The 7,648-nt window shown below is 42.2% G+C and overlaps 1 protein-coding gene across 1 annotated transcript in view; it reads left to right on the top strand.

Moving 5' to 3' along the window:
• Positions 1 to 2,411: 2,411 nt before the first annotated feature.
• Positions 2,412 to 7,648, top strand: part of tead1b (TEA domain family member 1b) — a 75,991-nt gene continuing 70,754 nt past the window's right edge. The window contains exon 1 of the mRNA XM_083650523.1: positions 2,412 to 2,542. The gene's annotated coding sequence lies outside the window, so the exon portion shown is untranslated. The remainder of the gene's footprint in view (positions 2,543 to 7,648) is intronic.

Genomic DNA, 7,648 nt, shown 5'->3' with positions numbered 1-7,648 from the left:
TTCCACGGTCCCCCATATGATAAGATTGATGCTTTTAGATGTTTTGTTACAGACGGTGTATAAAACCCATGACCAAAATAGTAATTGTGTTACTTATGAATGGAATTATACATTACCCCCCCTTTTGGCTGGGGACCCCCTGGAAGGACCCCTGGGGGGGGGGGGGGGGGTCCTTCCCCCGGACCCCCATTTGAGAACCACTGCCCTGAGCAACACAATTCAGTGAAAAGCATCTAAAAGGGGCTTAACATCATGGTAAGTATCAAAGTCGTAGGCTGTACGTTATGGAGAGAGGGTCAATACATAACATCACATTAATGCTTTTCCGAAAATCTAGCCTCGATTTAATTTGTAGGCCTATGCCTGTTTGCCCTTTGCTGTATGATGGTAACTGATTGGAAGTCACAGTTTACCCTTTTTTTTTTTTTACACATGCATCAGAGGGTAGATGATTATAATCCCACTACTGGTTTCTCTACAAACAGTCAAATCTGCATGAGGCCTGGTTTTAGCAAAAATAATTACCCTCATCTCTCCCATTTGAATTCGGCATGTCCTGTGAAGTCATCTGCTGCCTTCAGGTACTGCCAGAAATATCGTAAAGATTGAAAGAGGTAAAGTGGTAAATACTGTATGAAACAGGCAAGCTGGGATTTTCTTCTACTCAAAGATGTGACCTATACATAGGGGGCGTGTCTTGAGGGGAAGGTGACAGACAACTTGGTGATTATGTGAAATATTCGGTGTAGGTTGCTATTTTCACTCTGTTAATTTTTATCTTATAACAAATAAATAATCATCCACATGCCTGATGCACATTTCCTTGACTTAATTCTGCCGCTGCAGGGCAAATTAGTGCCAGCTGATTTCTCAAGTTGACAAAAAGCTATAAAATAAACTTTTGAGTCGCTTTCAATTTTGTAATAATAATAATAATACTGTAATCGCCCTAGGTCCTTACCGCAACTGTCTGTCCGCTCAACTGGTAGGCTGGCACTTTAACTGAGTGGATAGCAAAGCAGTTGCCCCAGGTTTGTGGGGAGCGATTGATTCCGGGTTCAAACCCCCACTTGGACACTAGCTTGGGTAAACCCAGCCTCCATGTGACCTGCTCTCAGTCACTACCTTGTGACTAGGGGGCAGGGTCTGTCTGAGAGCAGGTCACGTGGGGGCTGGGTTTACCCAGGCTACTTGGACGCTACATTGAGGCTGATGTGATGACATCAGTGATGATCACATCATCAGTGATGTCATCCGTGATGATGTCATCAGTGATGTCATAGAGCAGACGATGCCGCGTAGTGGCCGAGCTGTGTATGTGACGAGCAGAGCGTGAGCAAAAATATCAAGTCGTCAAGTCAAGTCAACTCAAAGTTTATTTATATAGCACATTTACACAACCATGGTTGACCAAACAATGTGCTTCACAGGAGATAAAGTAAACATACAAACATTAAAACAGATTGGTTATACAGTGATCATACAAGTAGCAATCTTAGGCTACTAATACAAAGTGATTAAAAAAAAATCCAGTCTATGGTTGGGACCCTTTTACAGCTTATTATTTCTGAGCAGTGAGCGCAAAAAAACAGAAGTGGGAATTTACGACTCCAATGGTCGGAAGTCGGGGCCTGCCCGTGGTCCGTGAAGGCAGCATGCTGGAGATGTTTTTTTGCCCGGCCTTGCCTTGTCCCCGCTGGGCTCTGTACTCGGGATGACGCCACCTCTGGCTCCGCCCCGGCCGACGCTGCTCGCTCTTTGCGTTCATTTCATTCCTCCTCTCATTCCGAGCATTCTTCACATCTCTGTCAGTGCCGAGCGATTCACCTACACCTTCCTGGCTGGCCCACAAACACTACAATAACTTGACATAGTTTTTTTTTTAAAGAAATTCAATAATATCGTAAAAAAAAAGGAGGGAGAGATTTTTTTAAATATGAAATATCAGTAACGGAGGTGTTTGAGGTAAGTTTCAATGTAGTTAATCATATGCAAACTGATTGCAGACTTCTGTTAGAGCATTTTTTTTAGTTTGCTACATTTGGAAAAACCGCTGCGCTGAATTAAAAATGCGGACTTTATTCAGGTCTATGCAGTTTAGCCACAGCGCTATGGTAAAGTAGCTAGATGGCCGATTCTTGTCGCTGTTGCAACAGGGTGCTGACTTTGTCCACTCAGTGTAGCCTATTGCATTGACATGGCACGAAAATCTTTGACATTTTTCACATTTTTGGAGAAGAAGCCTGGCCATACGCCCCTATTTAGCCTATAATGCAGCATGCCCTGTGCCAGGAGCACCAGAAAGTCCCAGCGGAATTCAGGATTTATACGGGAACGTTAAAAACATATTGCACGAATAACCATTTTTGGACAAGATGACGGTTAAAAGCGTTGCTGTTTTCCTCTCCGCAGTTGGATCAGCCTGTGGGAGTTGGAGATTTCGCCGGAGCATTTTCGGACCACCTCGACAACATTGTGTTGAAAGACTTGTTGCTTCAGCACATTTGACGGTGCATTATTGCAATCGTCATCTAAGTTTTGTGTAAGTATGCATTTTCTGTTGTTACATTTGCCACACCAGGCGACACATATTGTACTCTTTATAAAAGCGATTTAGAGAAAGCTTAACGTCAGACCCAAACTCCTTTATTGTTGTTACGGGATGGATTGAATCCTGCCTTTAGACGAATTATGTCCACGAATCTGTCAAAAAAACGACCACATTGACGAAAACAATGCAGCAAACTGCATATTTGCGGGTCTCTTATTCTTGCAATGCTGTGGGATTTGACAAATAATGACGTTATCAAGGCTCAGTCCTGTCTCAACTGAAGACCCAGCGATGAGGAAGAAAGTAGCCCCCAATTGATTTCTTTATTGAGATTCCATCGTTTTTGAAACAGACAACAAGGCCACTGTATGGGAATTATAAATTAATCCATGATCTAAACAAGACCGAGGTATATAAGGAGACGTACACAGCTGCATAGCTAAGCTAGTTTACGGAGCTTTTATCTGGGATTTCCTTCATTGTTTTCCCATATCCGTCGCTCTCCTCCTTTTTGTCGGGAAATGCCTGCTCAGCTAAAACAGGCAAGGCCAGCTGTGGCAGCCATGTGTGTCACAAAGTTTTTGACTCGCCCCCCCCCACCTCGACGATTTGACTCCCATCAGTCTGGAGTGTAAATGCCACTAGTTGTTTTGTGTGTGTGTTTGTGTGTGTGTGTGTGTGTGTGTGTGTGTGTGTGTGTGTGTGTGTGTGTGTGTGTGTGAGAGAAGGGTGAGAATTAGGCCAAAAGCGCTCATTAGCGTGTACAGCGAGAATATGGATGCCAATCCTATTTCAGCAATAGTGAGAGAGTGTGTGTGTGTCTGTGTGTGTGTGTGTGTGTGTGTGTGTGTGTGTCTGTGTGTGTGTGTGTGTGTGTGTGTGTGTGTGTGTGTGTGTTAAGACCTTGGGCTGCTGTCTCCACTTTGCTCTGACACTTGACTGGAAATTTTGCACTTGTTTCGAGTTGTCATATTCTTTCAAGTTGTCACATTTGCCTCGCTTCAAACAAACAGCCCACTCGGGTCAGCCAGGCCACAGCTTTGATATGCAGCTCTGCTGGGATTCAGTCAAGATTGCTTTTCTCCTTTTATTATTATTACAATTTGCTGATGATGATTCTAACAAAGAAATCTCGATACCAACCACTTTGTGGGTTCTCTCCAGCAGTAAGTTCTCTCGCCTCGGCAAACTCGACCATCTCTTCTTCGGCTGTCTCGCCATGCTGATTTTGATGTGTCATTGCGTTAATTTATTTCATTACCAGCTTGAAGGGACTGACTAATTGGCTGGTAAATAAATTGAATTGAGGGCAGTTGGTGTTCGCTCAGCTCAGCAGGAGAAGTGATAGGAGTGATAGGAGGGAAAAATGACATGCAAAATCCATACAAAAAGAAAGGAGGCGCTTGAACAAAATACACTTTCCCTCACTATTACTACAGCTTGTTGGCTGCATCAAATAGGCTCCCCATTCATTTCCACTTTTATGGAAAAAAGAGGCTGGTTTTGGCCACTGGTGGAGAATAGATTTAAAAAAAAAAATCTAAACGATAATAATTTCATCATATCAAGATGCCATTTGTTGCAGTGAATTATTGTCTCACATTTTAGTGTAGCTCTGTGTGGGGAAAAAGAGGTCAGAGAGTGACATAACTTTTCACCAAATCCTCTAAAATAGCTATTATCATGTATAAACAGGTTGACTGCAGTCAGACCTGCCAAACATGTTACAATGTTAAGAAGTAAATCTTCTTGCTGGAATGGAAAAAAAAGGGTGTAGGAACAGATGCTTTGTTTTCAGCTCATGCAATTAGACCTGTTGGATTCCAATTGCTAACATTTTCAAGTGCAAAAATAGGATGTTTTTGTTTGACCTTGTTGTGAGTCTCTACTTTTGAAACTATGATTATGAGTTCATATCAATCCTCCTGCTTAATTGCAATGTTGACACATCAGATTATTAACTGTCACCTGCAGCTTGTTTGCACGACAGACATGTTGATTTTCACACCTACGACTACACTTATATCTGTGCGCAATCATGTTATGATTACGGTATATTATATTATATTATATTATATTATCTTATATTTTTCTTAATCCATATAATTAGTCATATGCAAGACATAATACAATCTTTTACACTGACTTGTGGAATTGTCTTTTTAATAAACGTAATGTATTGTGTTAGGGTTGACTCGTCTTTTCTCTAGTCTATACTGAGAGTGTGTTAAGGTTGACTCGTCTTTTCTCCAGTCTATACTGAGAGTGTGTTAAGGTTGACTCGTCTTTTCTCCGGTCTGTACTGAGGGTGTGTTAAGGTTGACTCGTCTTTTCTCCAGTCTACTGAGAGTGTGTTAAGGTTGACTCGTTTTTTCTCCAGTCTATACTGAGAGTGTGATAGGGTTGATTTGTCTTTTCTCAAGTTAATAGTGAGAGTGTGTTAGGGTTGACTCGTCTTTTCTCAAGTTAATAGTGAGAGTGTGTTAGGGTTGACTCGTCTTTTCTCAAGTTAATAGTGAGAGTGTGTTAGGGTTGACTCGTCTTTTCTCGTCTACTGAGAGTGTGTTAAGGTTGACTCATTTTTTCTCCAGTCTATACTGAGAGTGTGATAGGATTGATTTGTCTTTTCTCAAGTTAATAGTGAGAGTGTGTTAGGGTTGACTCGTCTTTTCTCCAGTCTATACCGAGAGTGTGTTAGGGTTGACTCGTCTTTTCTCCAGTCTATACTGAGAGTGTGTTAGGGTTGACTCGTCTTTTCTCCAGTCTATACTGAGAGTGTGTTAGGGTTGACTCGTCTGTCTGTCTGTAACGTTAGCTCTGTAGCTAACGTTAACGAGTCTGCAAAAAAACAGCGAGTTTGACAGTTGTAAACAAACGTTATTAGCTAACACTACATAAAACAAACACAGAAGAAAGGCTAGATACGTCGGACAAGCGTGTTTACCAACCGTTTGAACATTTAAAGTCCCTGGAAACCAGAAATATTTTATTATTATTTAGCATTTTGAGTTAATCACATCACAGGAACCTATGTTAATAAGCCACCAGCCAAATTTGAACGATGATGAACGTCGCAAAGTATATAAATTTAGGTTTGACAGTCATGGCAAAAGTCATGAGAATCAATTACATTTTAGAGTGTATTTTCTCCCGCGGACTGTGTGGGCGTGTCCCGTCTGCAGCAGGTATTTTCCTCTCTCTCGCTCTCTCTCGGAGGAGACTGCTCGGAGGAGACCTCTCTCTCCGTTAACGGAGAGCGAGAGAGAGAGAAGGAGAGAGAGAGAGAAGGAAAGAGAGATGGTGTGTGTGTGTGTGTGTGTGTGTGTTCGCGCGTTGCTTGGCAAACTCACTCGCCGCTGCCCTGCGAGTGCACAGCGCTACTGTGTGTGTGTCAGTGTGTGTGCGCGCGCGTGCGTGCATGCGTGTGTGTGATTCGATTAAATCTTATGACGTGATAAGCTCCTGCATTTTAGCACCGCGCGCACCGCTCTCTTCAATGAGGAAATGGAAATCCAGACCTTGTAGAAAAGTGGCGATTTTAAGGCTTAAGGATTTTGGTTTCCAGGGACTTTAAATTGAAAGTAGTCGGCCGAAAACAACGAGAGGGTTTGACAGCATTTATTTGACAACACGCAAATTTAAACCTGCTGCCTTCCCGAAGTGGTACGTGGAAGTAATGTTGTTTACATGGTGACGTCACGGTGATTTGGTCTATACTGAGAGTGTGTTAGGGTTGTTGACTTTCAGAGGACAATGTTGTCAGACTCACTCACAACCATCGCTCACAACTCCTCTGCTCACTTTGTGCTCCCATAATGCAACAGTGCAAATATCAATGTTTGCTCTTGCTTTTACAATGGAAAAATCAAAATAGATAAACAAATTTCATACTATTTCTTGCTTCCCACATACAGCATCAAAGCTATGCTATTGTTTAACCCATTGATACCTGATGCAGCATTTGTGTGTGTATCCCTTTAAGACCGCAAACCGCGAAAGGGATACACACACAAATGAGGGATATACACGCAAATGCTGCATCAGGTATCAATGGGTTAACTTGTACCAGCAATGGCTCTTGTCATCATGGCGCCATATGGAACTTGTATACTTCAGATACCTATCTCCCTACTTTATCTATAACATAGCAGTATTTTAAAAAGCTTCATTTGAAGCCAGCAAATCTTTTACTGTGTTTGTGCATGGAAGTGAATTACTTTGTCCAATTACATGCAGTCTATTATATGTGGCTTTTGTACTGGTGCATTAAGAGTGTATGTCCAGGTTGTACATTTAGCCTACATAGAGGTGTAATTAGTATTACTGCAGTCTGCATTGATCAAATAGTAAGGTTCACAGAAGATGGAGGCTGAAAAAGAGATTTACAGTATTTTGGAACTGGCATAGCCACAATGTCCTGCACTGATAAGGAATAGGATTTTTTGATTCCCCCTTATTGATGCTGAAGTGTTAGAATGAAGACTCCTCATGTTCCACTAAATATATCCCTGTCGGCCCTGATGAGCACAAGAGCCTTCAGCGCTTCAGAGTGTCACCATTAGAATAGATGTAAGTACACACTTGAGCTGTGAGAAGCAAGAGTGAGAGAGATGGAGAGACGCAGGTCGGCTTGCTTGAGTGAAAATGTGAGTTTGTGAAGGTGAGAGACAACACCTGCAAGTGATCTTCTGAACCAGTGGTGGTCTGCTCCCTGTAAATGCATTGGGGATGGTCTCATGGTTGGGGGGGTGGCCTCATGATTGCAGTCATTTTGTGGCAAAGCGAGGATTTGAACATTTGACGGCCAAAATAAGTGCGTTCTCTCAGGAAAAAGGAAAAGTTCAGCCTCCTATCAGATGTCGAAATATCTGTCAGTCAGTCAGTTGTCAGTTTACATATTGCTACAATGGTTAAGAATGGCAATCACACTGAAGGACACAGTAATTGAGTGGTATCTTTGGCTCATAATTAGAGTAGTAAATACCAACTAACGGCACACTGGATGCATAAAGTATTCAAGATTCAAGATTTTACAGTACAAGATATTACATTTGACAGTACACACGTGTGAAACTCTTGTGCTGTGGGCTCTGTTAC

Source organism: Poromitra crassiceps (genome assembly GCF_964638095.1).
Source record: "Poromitra crassiceps genome assembly, chromosome: 14".
NCBI classification, from domain to species: Eukaryota; Metazoa; Chordata; class Actinopteri; order Beryciformes; family Melamphaidae; genus Poromitra; species Poromitra crassiceps.
This window is presented reverse-complemented; position numbering and strand designations above follow the sequence as displayed.